The 14,114-nt window shown below is 41.2% G+C and overlaps 1 long non-coding RNA gene across 1 annotated transcript; it reads right to left on the reverse strand.

Moving 5' to 3' along the window:
* Positions 1-979: 979 nt before the first annotated feature.
* On the reverse strand, positions 980-13,725 carry LOC135966562 (uncharacterized). The gene is made up of 2 exons (XR_010579946.2): positions 13,591-13,725; positions 980-1,180 (listed from the first exon to the last, which is right to left on the reverse strand). It is a non-coding gene; the product is annotated as an uncharacterized lncRNA (long non-coding RNA).
* Between the last annotated feature and the right edge of the window lie 389 nt (positions 13,726-14,114).

A 14,114-nucleotide genomic window follows, 5' to 3' on the forward strand; every position in this document is an offset into this window, starting at 1 on the left:
GACTCCAACTGTGAGAACAGCCACGTGTGCTACACCCAGTGATGCAAGTGGGGCAGGGCTGCCCAAGGCTTTGGGAGCCCACCCCTCACATCAGTGTGCCCAGGAGATGACACATGGTGTGAAAGATTAGGCAGGAGCCTTAAGATTTAATGTCTGCCCTGCTGAGTTTCAGATTTGTATGGGGTCTGTCATTTCTTTCTTTTGGCCTATATCTCCCTTTTCAAGTGGGGATGTTTACCAAATGTCTGTCCCACCATTGCATCTTGAAAATAAATAACTTATTTTTAATTTTACAGGCTTACAGCTGGAAGCAACTTGCTATGAGTCTTAGATGAGACTTTGGACTTTTAAGTTGTTGCTGGAACAAGTTAAGACTTTTGAGACTATTGGAATGGAATGATTGTATTTTGTATATGAGAAGCACAGGATTTTTTTGAGGCTAGAGGCAGAATGCTGTGTTTGCATATGGTTCATCCCCATCAAAACTCATGTTGAAATGTTATTGTCAGTGCTGCAGTATAGGGAAATGGAGCCTAGGGGAGCTGTTTGGGTCATGGGAGTGGATCCGTTATGAATGACTTGGTGCTGTTCTCGCAGTAGTGAGCTCTTGTGCTCATGAGACTGGATTAGTTCTCGTGGAAATGGATTAGTTCCCATGAGAGTGGGTTGTTATAAATCAGGATACCCTTGGGTTTTGCCCCTTTGCACATGTCTGCTTCCCCTTTGACCTTCTGCCATGTTATGATGTAGCACAAAAGCCCTCACCAGAAGCCAGACTGATGCTGGTGCCATGTTTCTTGTACTTCCCATCCTGCAGAACCATGAGCTAAATAAATCTTTTTTTACAAATTATCCAGTCTGATGTATTCTGCTATAGCAACATAAAATGGACGAAGACAGGTGTTATTATCCCAATTAATTTATTAGGCAGAACACAGTCACATGATTTATACAAAGGAATTAGCAGAGAAGACACAGCTTTGGGTACTACCACTGAAAAATTTATTCCTCGGAGTTGGAGTGTGCTGTGGGATACACTAATGGGGATGTTACCCAAATTATTTTAGCATGTTTCACTGCTTTCACTTCCAAGAAGTATGCAACATTGAAGTATCATGTCTTTCCTCCAGACTGGAACCTTTCATGGTCAGAGATATCCTGTTAATGCCTGTTTTTATTCCTGCAATAAAGTCATGAAAATAATAAATTGGATAGGAAGAGTCTTTGAGGCCAGCGGTCAAAAGATAAGATTTCCAAAAGAAAAATGTCATCAGCCTATAGGAACACATGTTCTGGCTTGCAAAGCCTTCAAACTATTTTTTCCATGGCATCAGACAACCTCTGATGGCCAGCCGTCCAGTTGTCTGAAATGACACAAATTTTCATTTGACTGTTGCCTAATATTTTATAGGCTTGGTCAGATTTATCTTTAAGTCCTGAGCACTGACAATGTGCAAAATTGTCCTATTGGATTATGCTTTAAATTTTCTTGCTAAGATTAATGCAGTATATACAATTAACTTTCCTTAGACCACACCAGCCTTATGGATAATTAAGAACTGGATGACAATTGCCATGGTATTTGAGCAGCAACCTAACTACCGCACTTGTTTTTTGAGGCTTTTTCTGTGGAGAGTTATGGAACACATTTCCTGGGTTGTGTTAGTCCATTCTTGCTCTCATGGCTAGAGTGGGAGCAAGAGAGAGAGGCAAAAAATGCCACATACTTTTAAACAACCAGATCTTGCAGGAACTCAGAGACCAACCTAGAAAACAAGCCTGGCCTTTAAGCCCACTGCCATCTTACTCCCTACATTCAATGACTCAAGTCCTAACAATTCTGCCTGTGAACTAACTCAACTCTATACTTCTCTCCAGTCTCTACCACCACTGCTCTGGTTTCTGCCACCACCATCTCTCTCTTGGATATGGCAGTAAGCTTTCTTGCAGAATAAATGGTTTCCCCTCATCTCTTCCTGGAATGCTTCCAAAGATTACGAGGTACTTTATCTCCCTTCTTTGTTCAGGATTTTACTTTGGGGACCTCATTAAGCCTTTAAATGCACTTTACCATTTCTCCCAGGAAATCATGGGGTCCTTGTACAAAATAGACCTCCCAGTGGTTTGTCTTTCTATGCTAGTGTTTCTGTCTCAGGTGTGGAGTGCTGTTGCTCTCACCCCAATGACTCTTGCAGCCTGAATATATAGGAATGTTTTAGGACTGAGACTTCAAATGGTTTTGGAAGAAATGGTTTCTATAAGTGGTATTAGAAGTTGAGGGTGATATAGAGAACTTAAATTGATTTAGTCACGTTTTTCTTTTCTTTTTTTTTTTTTTTTTTAAGATGGAGTCTCACTGTGTCGCCCAGACTGGAGTGTAGTGGTGAGATCTCAACTCACTGCAACCTCCACCTCCTGGGTTTGAGCAATTCTCGTGCCTCAGCCTCCCTAGTAACTGGGATTACAGGCATGCGCCACCACGCCCGACTAATTTTTGTCTGTTTAGTAGAGATGCGGTTTCACCATATTGGCCAGGCTGGTCTCAAACTCCTGACCTGAAGTGATCTGCCCGCCTTGGCCTCCCAGAGTGCTGGGATTACAGATGTGAGCCACCACACCTGGCTGTGACTTTCTTCTAGTGAAGAATTTAATAACATTATTTTGCTTTATAAGCACATCAAGTACTTTTCTTACCTCTGGATCTCTATGCCATTGGAGGACTTTTTAGAGATGGTGATATGGTTTGGCTGTGTCCCCACCCAAATCTCATCTTGAATTCTAACCCTGATAATCCCCACGTGTCATGGGAGGGACCTGATGGGAGGTAATTGAATCATGAGGGCAATTTCCCCCATGCTGTTCTCATGATAGTGAGTTCTCACTAGCTCTGATGGTTTTGTAAGTGTCCACATTTCCCCTGCTGCACTCATTCTCCCTCCTCTGCCCTATGGAGAGGTGCCTTCCACCATGCTTATAAGAATCCTGAGGCCTCCCCAGCCATGCAGCGCTTTGAGTCAATTAAACCTCTTTCCTTTATAAATTACCCAGTCTCAGGTATTTCTTCATAGTAGCATGGGAACAAACTAACACAGTTTTGTCTTTCTCTGGCCTCAGCAAATGAAACCATGAAGACCTTTCCTTCCGTTTGTAAAGAATCTATATAAACAAACAAACAAACAAACAAACAAAAAATTTATCAAGACATGAAAATGTACTCAGGTAGCATAATGTGTTTGAAAGTTGCCAATTCAATATAAAATCATCTGAAGTGAGATCCCTGTTCTGCCATCAACAACAGTGTAGCCCTGAAAAAGTTCTTAACCTCATTGAAACACAGTTTTCTTATTGGTAAAACAGAAACAAAAAATGGCTATGTAAATTTATTACAAGAGTTCAAGATAATACAAAGCATCTGGCCTAGAGCAGATATGGAATACATTTTAACTATTAGTGTTACATAAATGGAGCTATTGTGGTTCCTTGGGATTCTTACTAGACTATTTTAGGCTTAAACGACTATGGGCCAAAATTATTAAGTTAAACCTCTGCCATCCAGGAGTAGATGTTCTCCTTCCACTTGATGTTATATTCCTAAGAATGTCTGATAAGGCCAGGCGCAGTGGCTCATGCCTATAATCCCAGCACTTTGGGAGGCCGAGGTGGGCAGATCACGAGGTTAAGAGATCGAGACCATCTTGGCCAACCAACACAGTGAAACCCCGTCTCTATTAAAAATACAAAAATTAGCTGGGTGTAGTGGCACACGCCTGTAGTCCCAGCTACTTGGGAGGCTCTGGCAGGAGAATTGCTTGAACCCGGGAGGTGGAGGTTGCAGTGAGCCGAGATCGCGCCACTGCACTCCAGCCAGGGCGACAGAACTAGACTCCGTCTCAGAAAAAAAAAAAAAGGTCTGATAAACTCTAGAATGTGGAAGGGCAAATGTCTGGCAGAAAGTAGTGTGTTTATTAAACCTGCTTCTCTCTAAGAAATGGAAGTTTCAAGTTAAATAGTTTATTTTGTTCATTAAACAAATGAGTAAGTGATTACTCCACTCAAGGCATTGTAAAGGATCCAGAACTTTCAAGAAATTTACAGCCCAGAGGAGTTACTACAGGTACATTAAAAAAAAAAAATTGTAATTGAGGCAATGTGGACAGTGCCTTAAACATTGTCACATACAACATGACACAGAGGTTCAGAGTTATAGAAAAAAAACAACCCTGATTTGGCTAGAGCAGCAGTTTGCGACCATATCAGATACCTTGCCCCTTCTTTTAAAACAAATATTTTCTAAGGCCCTCTTTACTATTTTGAAATGAAATTCATATGTAAGATATAATATTCTACACATATAATTTCTTTTTCTTCTTTTTCTTTTTTAAATCTCCAGTGCATAAACTGATTAATCATAATCTTTAGTCATTGACACACTTTCATTAGTGGTCCATGTATAGGTCTCTCCTAGTCTTCTCTTTGTTTAGTTTTAATAATGTAATAATCAGCAGTGAAGCCATCACCCAGCATAAAAGGCAAGATCTTTACTATGACCTACATTTGACTCTGGAGATGCCTCCCAAACCATCCTGCATCTCTCTTATCCTAGGTAACCATCACCCTAAATCTGTTGTTTTCATTGTCTTGCTTCTCTTTTTATATCATTTCATTGTATCTATATGAATTTCTTGGACATATTTTTATTTTAGTTGTTTTAGCTTTATGAAAAGGGTTCACATGGCATATACCCTTTTAATGTTATTCATCCATATTATTGCATATGTCATTCTGGAGATTCACTGGTTTCAGCAACCATATTATATACCATTGTGTGAATTTGGCATGGTTTACTTGCCCACTCTCCTGTTGATGGGCATTTTGATTGTTTCTGAGTTTTTGCTGTTTTCAAAAGTGCAGCTATGGGCATTTTTATATATGCCTCTTCGTGTACACATCCAAGAGTTTTTCTTGTATATATACCCAGAAGTGGAATTGTGTCAGTAGAGTATTTAAATGTTTAATGTTATCACATAAAGCCAAACTGTTTTCTATAATTGTTGTCCTAATTTACCTTCCCACTCACAGTGCATAAAATATTCTGTAAATATACATCCTCTTTAACACCTGCTATTGTCAGAATTTATGTTTATTGGCCATATAGACTTTCTCTTTTGTAAAGATCTTGTTCTTGTCTTTTGCTCACTTTTCTGTTGGATTGTTAGTGCTTTTCTTATTGATTTGTAAGCGTTCTTTATATAATCATTATACTAGTTCTGTATCAGCTGTGTGAATTGCAAACATCTGGTTTGTAACCTTTCACTTATATTTAGGGTACTTAATTTTATTAGTCTTTTATAGTAAATAATTTTTATGTATTGTTTTAAAAACGTTTACTTTATGTCTAAATTATATTCTTTTTTTACAGTTTTGTTTCTGCCTTTAAATTTTTAACACATCTGTACTTGAGTTTTCTATATGATGTGAAGTTGAGATTCATTTTAATTTTTTTTCCAAATAACCTTTTTTTCTCGGATCCATTTATTGAACAGTCTCTTAGTCTACCTCAATTTAACATACCACCTCTGTCAAATACGAAGTTCCCTATAAGCATAGATCTGTTTCTAGGCTGACTCTTCTATTCCACTGATAAATTTTATCAAGTTCTGAAACAATGCCACATTGTCTTAATCTCCATAGGCCCATCATAAATCCTCATATCTGGTGGGGTGGATACCATCTCTGTACTTTCCTTTTTCAGAGGTAAATTTTTGTGGCTATTCTTGGTTCTAACTTTCCTTACATGGCTAATTTTAAAAAACAACATAATGCCCCTACTATAATATGATTAATAAATAAAAGTAAAATGATTTATAGTAAAATAGTATGTAGTTTAATGTTTATAATGCTAGGTCATGACAGCAGCAGAAAAACATCTCCACAAATATTCAGAATGCCCCCTAAGAGTATTGCAGCTCCCATTGAGAACTGTCAGCATAGAGAACCGAGGGACACTGTAGAGAAGATAGCACTATCACTTGAGCCTTAAAGGGTGGGTGGAATTTGTAGGAAGTTCTTCCTGATGAAGTTGTAAAATTTTTTTTTTTTTTTTTTTGTAGATGGGGTTTCACTCTTGTCACCTAGGTTGGAGTGCAGTGGCGTGATCTCGGCTCACTGCAACCTCCACCTCCTGCGTTCAAGTGATTTTCCTGCCTCAGCCTCCTGAGTAACTGGGATTACAGGTGCCTGCCACCGCACCTGGCTAATTTTTTGTATTTTTAGTAGAGATGGGGTTTCGCCATGTTGGGCTGGCTGGTCTCGAACTCCTGACCTCAGGTGATCCGCCCGCCTCAGCCTCCCAAAGTGCCGAGATTACAGGCCTGAGCCACTGTGCCCAGCCCTTTTTATTTTTCAGTTTTTTGTTTGTGGGGAGCTTGTGCAAACCAAGGCGTGTTAATACCTATATCACAACCCCTTAGACTAGTGTAGTCCAACACACAGCTCACCCACCTGCTTTCTTTTGGGCAAACCATCTAGAGACTAAATTAAGTTCTGAGAACATAAACCAATAAACCAAAGCTATAAATCCAGCTTTAATAAAAATGAAACAGGTTCTCTACATTCACTTTAAGTTGTAACTTTATTAAGTACCTTTACATTGTATTTTATTAAGCACGTTTGTAATAACTTTTTTTTCCCAATTGACAAGTATTTCCTATTGTTTCATTTTGCCTCTGTGAACAGCTTAGATCTTTTAAAAAGTAAAATTTGGATATTTTAAAAGCATGGTTGTGATTGCTTGATAAAGCCAAGTAGTAGGAAAGTGGGGAGAGGGCCCCAACTTCATTATATGATGACTCGGCCGGCCTAGTGGAGAATTTTATTCTTTCTTAGGTGGTAGTCCCCAGGCTGCCCTTCACTCTGTTGATTCCATGGGTAGGGGCTGGGAGGAAGGGAGCTATTCATGTGTCCATCTAGTAATCAATTTCTCTATAAATCTAAATGTCTCACTACACTTCCCTTTAGGTAGAATAGCAAGATAGAATAGCTAGTTTTTTAGACAATCAGTAAGACAAGGAGGGTATTAGGACCTTCTTAAAGGTCTCATAGCTATTTCTGATGTTGGAGGAGGATGTTCACATTACATGTTTCATAGTGTAAAAAACCACATCACTGATGTATGCTTGTAAAAGGCTTTGAGCCTGATTCTAAATACAGTACCTTTGAAAATTTGCATTTTTTTTTTTTTTTTTTTTTTTTTGAGACAGAGTCTTGCTTAGTCGCCCAGGCTGGAGTGCAGTGGCGCGATCTCGGCTCACTGCAAGCTCCGCCTCCTGGGTTCACGCCATTCTCCTGGCTCAGCCTCCCGAGTAGTTGGGACTACAGGCGCCCGCCAACATGCCCGGCTAATTTTTTGCATTTTTAGTAGAGACGGGGTTTCACCGTGTTAGCCAGGATGGTCTCGATCTCCTGACTTTGTGATCCACCCGGCTCGGCCTCCCAAAGTGCTGGGATTACAGGCGTGAGCCACTGCGTCCGGCCTGCAATGTTATTTAAACCAGATATTTTCTGTACCCAAGTCATGCTCTCCTATGATATTTAAATTAAGATTTTTTATTGCTAACATATTCCAGCATTCCTCCACCATAGCGTTGCCAGATTTTGCAAATGAAACTACAGGACATCAGTATAAGTAGAATAAGTATATAAGAATAAATATATTTAAAAATCATTTGTTGTTTATCCGAAGTTCAAATTTAATTGGGCATGCTGGATTTTATCTGGAAACCCTAGCCCACCCCAATATTTCATACTCAGATTTCTCACTTCTACTGAACTCTTGATTTCTCGTGAATCTCACTTTTCATGGCATATCCCCTCTTTAGTCATTACAACTATACAATTATGGAAGCCACCCCTTTTTCTTACTTTCTCCCCAACACCATTGCCACCAGACACTAAGTAGGAATAACACTAAGGAAGGGAGTGTATTTAAGTATAGTCACATTTAAAAAAAAAAAAGCCATAAAAACCCATATCTCTTATCCCAGGTACAATATGTAGCTACATGTAAACAAAACTTCAGTATATTTAGGTGTCTATATATGTAACACATTTTGATGGAGGCAGTTAATAATGATCTTCATTACTTTTTTTTTTTTTTTTTTTTTTTTTGAGATGGAGTCTTGCCCTGTTGCCAGGCTGGAGTTCAGTGGCATGGTCTCAGCTCACTGCAATCTCTGACTCCCCGGTTCAAGCGATTCTCCTGCCTCAGCCTCCTGAGTAACTGGGATTATAGGCCCGTGCCACCACATCCAACTAATTTCTGCCACACCCAACTAATTTTTGTATTTTTAGTAGAGATGGGGTTTCACCATGTTGACCAGGATAGTCTTGATCTCCTGACCTCGTGATCTACCCACCTTGGCCTCCCAAAGTGCTGGGATTACAGGCATGAGCCACCGTGCCCAGCCCATTACTTTTAAACCTATACCTTGGCTTTTTCTGTAAATGGATTTGATGATTTCATTAAATACATTTAACTCAACTTCTTTTAATATAAGACTGGTATCCATGGCAGAATAAGCAACTTTATGCTGAAAAGATTAGATATTTCTATTCCTAGAAAGTCCATATGTCTTATCCTGCACTGGAAATTGCTTACTCACTTTGTCTTCTCCTTCTGTCATAGACTGCCTCCTCTCTTGCTGGTCCATCTCTTCTCACCACCTCTTCTCATCTCTCCCAGTTTATCTCCATCCCCAGGTCCCCTCTTCCTCCAGCACTGCTCTTAGAAACTCAAAAATTCTTCTCACTGTATAAACTTTGTCTCATCCAGCCCAGGCCCTAAGGATCATGTTACTATAGCCAAAGTGGCTTATCGAAATGTTTTGGTAAACAATACAAGTCTCCACCAGGTAAATTCTGCTACTTGCTCCTAAAACAATGTTTACCTCCCTGCTACTGTTACTAAGGGGAGAGAAACATGGGGATCAAAAATGCCAGTTTAACCAGGAGGGTGAAGACTGGAGCAACCCTCCATGGTCCTTGGTTTAATTTTGAGCCACTGTGGAAAGAGGGGTGAAGATCAGAAGCTGGTGGAACTGCTTAAGAGAAACTTCGCTGGGCTTGGATGGAGATGCCTCAGCCAGGTAAACAGATAAGGCTTTCAGGGGAGGCGCGGGGGCAGGCAGGAGGAGGCTTTTTCCCAGCTTTCCTGACTTCCTTCTGGTAGCTGGAACAGGGCAGACCTGGCTGGCACCCAGGAACAGATACTGGCATTCTTTTGCTTTTTGTTTTTTGTTTTTTTGGGACGGAGTTTTGCTTTTGTCACACAGGTTGGAGTGCAATGGCACAATCTTGGCTCACTTCAACCTCCGCCTCCCAGGTTCAAGTGATTCTCCTGCCTCAGCCTCCCAAGTAGCTGGGATTACAGGCGAGTGCCACCACTCCTGGCTGATTTTTGTATTTTTTAGTAGAGGTGGGGTTTCATCATGTTGGTCAGGCTGGTGTCGAACTCCTGACCTCCAGTGATCCGCCTGCCTCGACCTCCCAAAGTGCTGGGATTACAGGCGTGAGCCACTGCACGCGGCCTACGGCATTCTTCTATCAGGCAATATCCTCTTCCAGATGAGTTGTATGCAACTGGAGGAGGAACCACTGCGGAAGAAGGACGGGGGACTGCTGTTCACAGGCTGGTTTGTGGAACACTGTGAAGCTGTCTTTTGGGCCTCCCATGAATAGCAAGGGGAGACTCTGACAAAACAGTCAAAAGAGACAGGAGAGAGGTCAACAGAGAGCTCTCACATAGTTATTTGGTCTACGGAGGAAACATTAATTAGCTAGACCTGGAAGGATTACTCAGTAGGCAGCCTCCTTTGAGGAATTAGCATCTGCTATGTGAAGAGAAGTGCATCCATGTATGATTTTTTTTTTAGTATTGTTTTTACTAGCTAATGCAAAGTAAAAACATGGCTTCCTGTCAAGGAAGTGGTTGCAGTGTTTCTAGTAGATGACAGATTTCTCTCCTTTGGCTTTTAAAAGATAGGTTATGAATGTTGGTAGCTCTCAAATGAGAACACTTGAGAGACTATGAGGATCAGACTAAACCATTGGGACAGTGGTCCTGAGCTGTGTCAGTTCATTACACCCTCATGGAATCTAAGACTACCACCTTTTTATTGCCCTCAGAGATATGTCTTTAAAAACACACCCCCAAAAGAAGAAAAACAAGCAAGCAAACAAATTGAACCATCAACAGTACAGAAAAAGCAAAATGGAAACCAAGACCTGCATTCATTACAGCCCGTCGGGGTGACTTCAGCCCTTTAGCTTAGAACCCCACCGAGGTATGTGGAGGTAAAAGCTGCCAGCTCCTGGTGGCCACATGAGAAGCAAATCCATTTGGTGGGTGGACATTTTTAAAGCCTGCCACATATGTTAGCTATTTTTATGGCAATTAAATTGTTGAGGGATCTGTGCAATAAAACCTTTCACAATAAACCATGTGGAAAATCATCTAATCCAACCCCTGGAGGTCAAAAGCCACAGCAACATGTTGCTTTATACCATGAAGAAGAATGAAGACTCTTTAGACAGCTTGCTTTTCCTCTTTTCTTTATAGACTGCTGTTCTGAATTTGGTGTGGAAGGTAAATTGTGTGAAATGGCAGCAGCAGGGCTGGGGGTGGGGAAGCCTGTCTGCCAGTTTGAACCTAGGGAGTGCTCTGCCAGTGACTTCCAAAGCAGTGTCATTTCTGTGCTACCCTTTGCCACGTTGGGAAGTAGATACTCAAATTAGGAATATAGGGAGGGAGAAGTGGAAGGAGAATAGTTACTTGATGCTTTTCTCCAGGACAGGGAGGTAAGGGATATCAGTCAGAACAGGATTTCACTGTGAAAGGGCATGGGGTTTGGGAGGTCTGAAAGAGATGTTATGATCCTATATATTGAGACATATGCATGGAACATGCAGCTTTCAGAACATTGGAGAACCCTTTCATTTTCTCCTGAGAAAATGCAGTGGTCTAAATGAAAATAAATGCTTATAAGACTTCTAGGACACATTCTTACTAATTTGTACTTTGAGGACTTAAGCATAAGTCATTTAGCTATATGAGAGTCTAGAAAGTCATTATAGTTTCAAGAAAGTCTTTGGGCCAAAAACATTTGAAGTTTCTCATTAACCTCTAAAAAGTGACTGACTAGTTTAAGTTGTTTACCTCTATTCGAAGTTCTTTCTGAAAACTTCTATCATTCAAATGTATTTATCTCCTAAAATAGGCTTTTAATGAAGTCAGCATACTATTCAATGCTCTTTTCTCTTTCCTACCCAAATGTTTTAAAATTTGAGATTTAGAGCACCTCTGAATAGCCTGAAATGCATGAATAGAACTGTTTAAATAGAAAGAACAGGGCTGATGTTAACAATCAGAATACCCTCAGATCTCAAACAACTGAGAGACAGTGTCACTCTCATTCTTACTATGTGATAGTCTAAATTCTGCCTGAGGAGTGACACAGGTAGTCAGGCCATGCTCGGTGACCTCATCTGTGAACCCAGGTCAATTCTGGGTGGATGAAGGTGTGTGGACAGTGTTTTGACTCCTCCTTCTAAAACGTCTTTACAATGCGTTTCATTTTGTTGAAGGATGGTTTCTGATCAACAGAGCATGTGCAGATAAAACAACTGACCAAGGGATTGAAATTTCACTTCTTGGTTGTTGAGTGTGGTCCCAGGGACCTGAATTATTCCATTCCCAGAACAAACCTCCACAATCGTGGTTGTGGTGTCACTTTCAGCCCAGCAAGGCTGGGCTGAATCTTAGAGAGCATCTGGCACAAACCTCAGATTTTAAAGGTGAGAGTATTGAAGCTCAGAGAGGCAGGGGTGACTTTGACATTCAACAAACTAGGGCAAGAACCAAGGTCACCTGAATTCAAACCCCAGGTCTTTAAGTAAATCGTAAATAGTTGTGTTATTTGCTATTTATCTACTCTGGACTTGCGTCTTCTATAAAATGAGAGTATTGGGTGATTTAATATGGCTTTTCTCTTGGTCCCAACATTCCTCAGTTCTTTCCACTGTGTTGTATCTTTGATCTCATTAATTCATTCCATACTGAGGAGGGTTGCTTGGAAGCAGCTGCTCATCAGTGATCATATCTCTCAGTCTGCCCCCACTTCCCTCTCACCCCTTGCCTCTAGCTGGGGCCAGTTCTTAGAACGGGATGTGACTGGCACAGAAGCATGCCACTTCCAGGCAGATGCAATTAGGAAGTAGGTGTGTCATCTTCATTCTTTCTTTCCCATTCTCTAACTGGAATAGAAGGACTCCAAGACCCTAGAGGATGGTGGAGCCACAGGGTGGAATGAACCAGAGTCCCAAATCACCCCATGGAAGGCTGCCTGCTGAACAACTGCACTGGACTGTTATGTGCAACTGAAATTAACTTCTATGTCTTAATTTTTATTGTTGTTGTTAATTCTACTAGCATTACCTTGACTAATTCAGTCAGGCAACAGGCACTTAAGTAAATGCTTACTATGTGCATGCCATTATGCTGGGTAGTAGGCATCCATCAGCGAATAACACACCATTTCTGCCATCAAGAAGTTCAATCTGGTAAGAGAAGACATATAGGTGTGCAGACAATTGCAATAGAGTATGGTAAGTACCATGGTAAATGTGAGATGCTGTAAGAAACTATAACCTTGGATATTTCAGGGAAGACTCCCAGCAGAAGTTGTCTTTAAGTCAAGTACCAAACAATGGTGAGAAGACTGAATGTCTGTGTCCCCCACAAATTCATATGTTGAAGCCCAAGCCCACAATGTGATGGTATTTGGAGATGGGGCCCTTTGGAAAGTAATTAGGGTTAGATGAAGTCATGAGGAAGGTCCCTCATGATGGGATTAAGGCCCTTATAAGAAGAAGAAGAAGAAGATATTCTCTCTCTCTCTCTCTCTCTCTCTCTCTCTCTCTCCCCCCCTCCCCCCCCCCCACCCCCGCCATGTGAGGACCCAGCAAGAAGGTACTCATCCACAAGCCAGGAAGAGAGCCCTCACCAAAACCTTACCATCCTGGCACTCTAATCTCAGATTTCCAGCCTCCAGAACTGTGAGAAATAAATTCTGTTGTTTAAGCCATGCAGTCTATGGTATTTTGTCATGACAGCCTGAGCTAAGACAGATGGGTACTTCTTTCCAAAGAACCAACCTTTGCAAAGGCCGTGAAATAAGAGAGAACAACACTTGGTGGCTACAGATAAGGATGGAGAGGTAAGCTGAGGTTGGATCTGAAGGGAGAGCCTCACTAAGGAATTGAATAAGGTTCCCAGGAAGACAGGCTTCTATCCTGCACCAGCCTTGCAGTGGCACCCAAGGATGATGGAATGTGCCTTGGGACCTGTGGGCATGGTTGAAAGGTTAGGCAGGCAGAGAGAAATAAGGCATTGTCCTAGAAATGGTACTAGTCAGATCTGTAGCCTCTCTAATAAAGAAGAGATGTAAATGCTATCAGCTGCAGATCAGGTGGATTTGACACAGCTTAGCAGCAAAGAGAAAAGATAAGCAGCTCTGAAAAGTATGGTTCACTTACCAATAACGTTAAGTAAGCACGCCTTCAACTCTCAAATTCATGCAAACAGAATACTGTAGCTCTTCAGGTTGGCAGTAAAAGCAAGTGCTTCAGGGCCATGGCAGGACTTTGAGTCTAACACTAATGAATTCCTCCTACAGAGAGAGAAGTCGTTATTTGCATCGTGGTTTCTGACTTGGTAAATAACCAGAGAGATAAATTAGGAATCTCCCAACCTATTTCCCAATAAGCATCATTTGGTGGACTTTTTTTTTTATTGCCTTTATTCTAGGCAATAAAAGGTTTTCCTCACCCTCAAATCTTCACAAAAGAAGGAAGAAAAACAACAGAACCTCCCTCCTCCCAAACCTTGTCTAATCCTTTCATAATTCATGATCACAGAGCTGCTGTAAAAACCCAGCCTCAATGCTGTGCTTATTCCCTGTGTGCTTGGCCAAGCACGCAATTCCATTTACCAGCACTCCAGTGAGCATGTGGTGATAAATAAAGCTGCCACCCTGCGCTTGCCCAGCGTGTTTAAAATG

The sequence above is a fragment of the Macaca fascicularis genome, chromosome 12, assembly GCF_037993035.2.
Source record: "Macaca fascicularis isolate 582-1 chromosome 12, T2T-MFA8v1.1".
In the NCBI taxonomy this organism is placed as follows: Eukaryota; Metazoa; Chordata; class Mammalia; order Primates; family Cercopithecidae; genus Macaca; species Macaca fascicularis.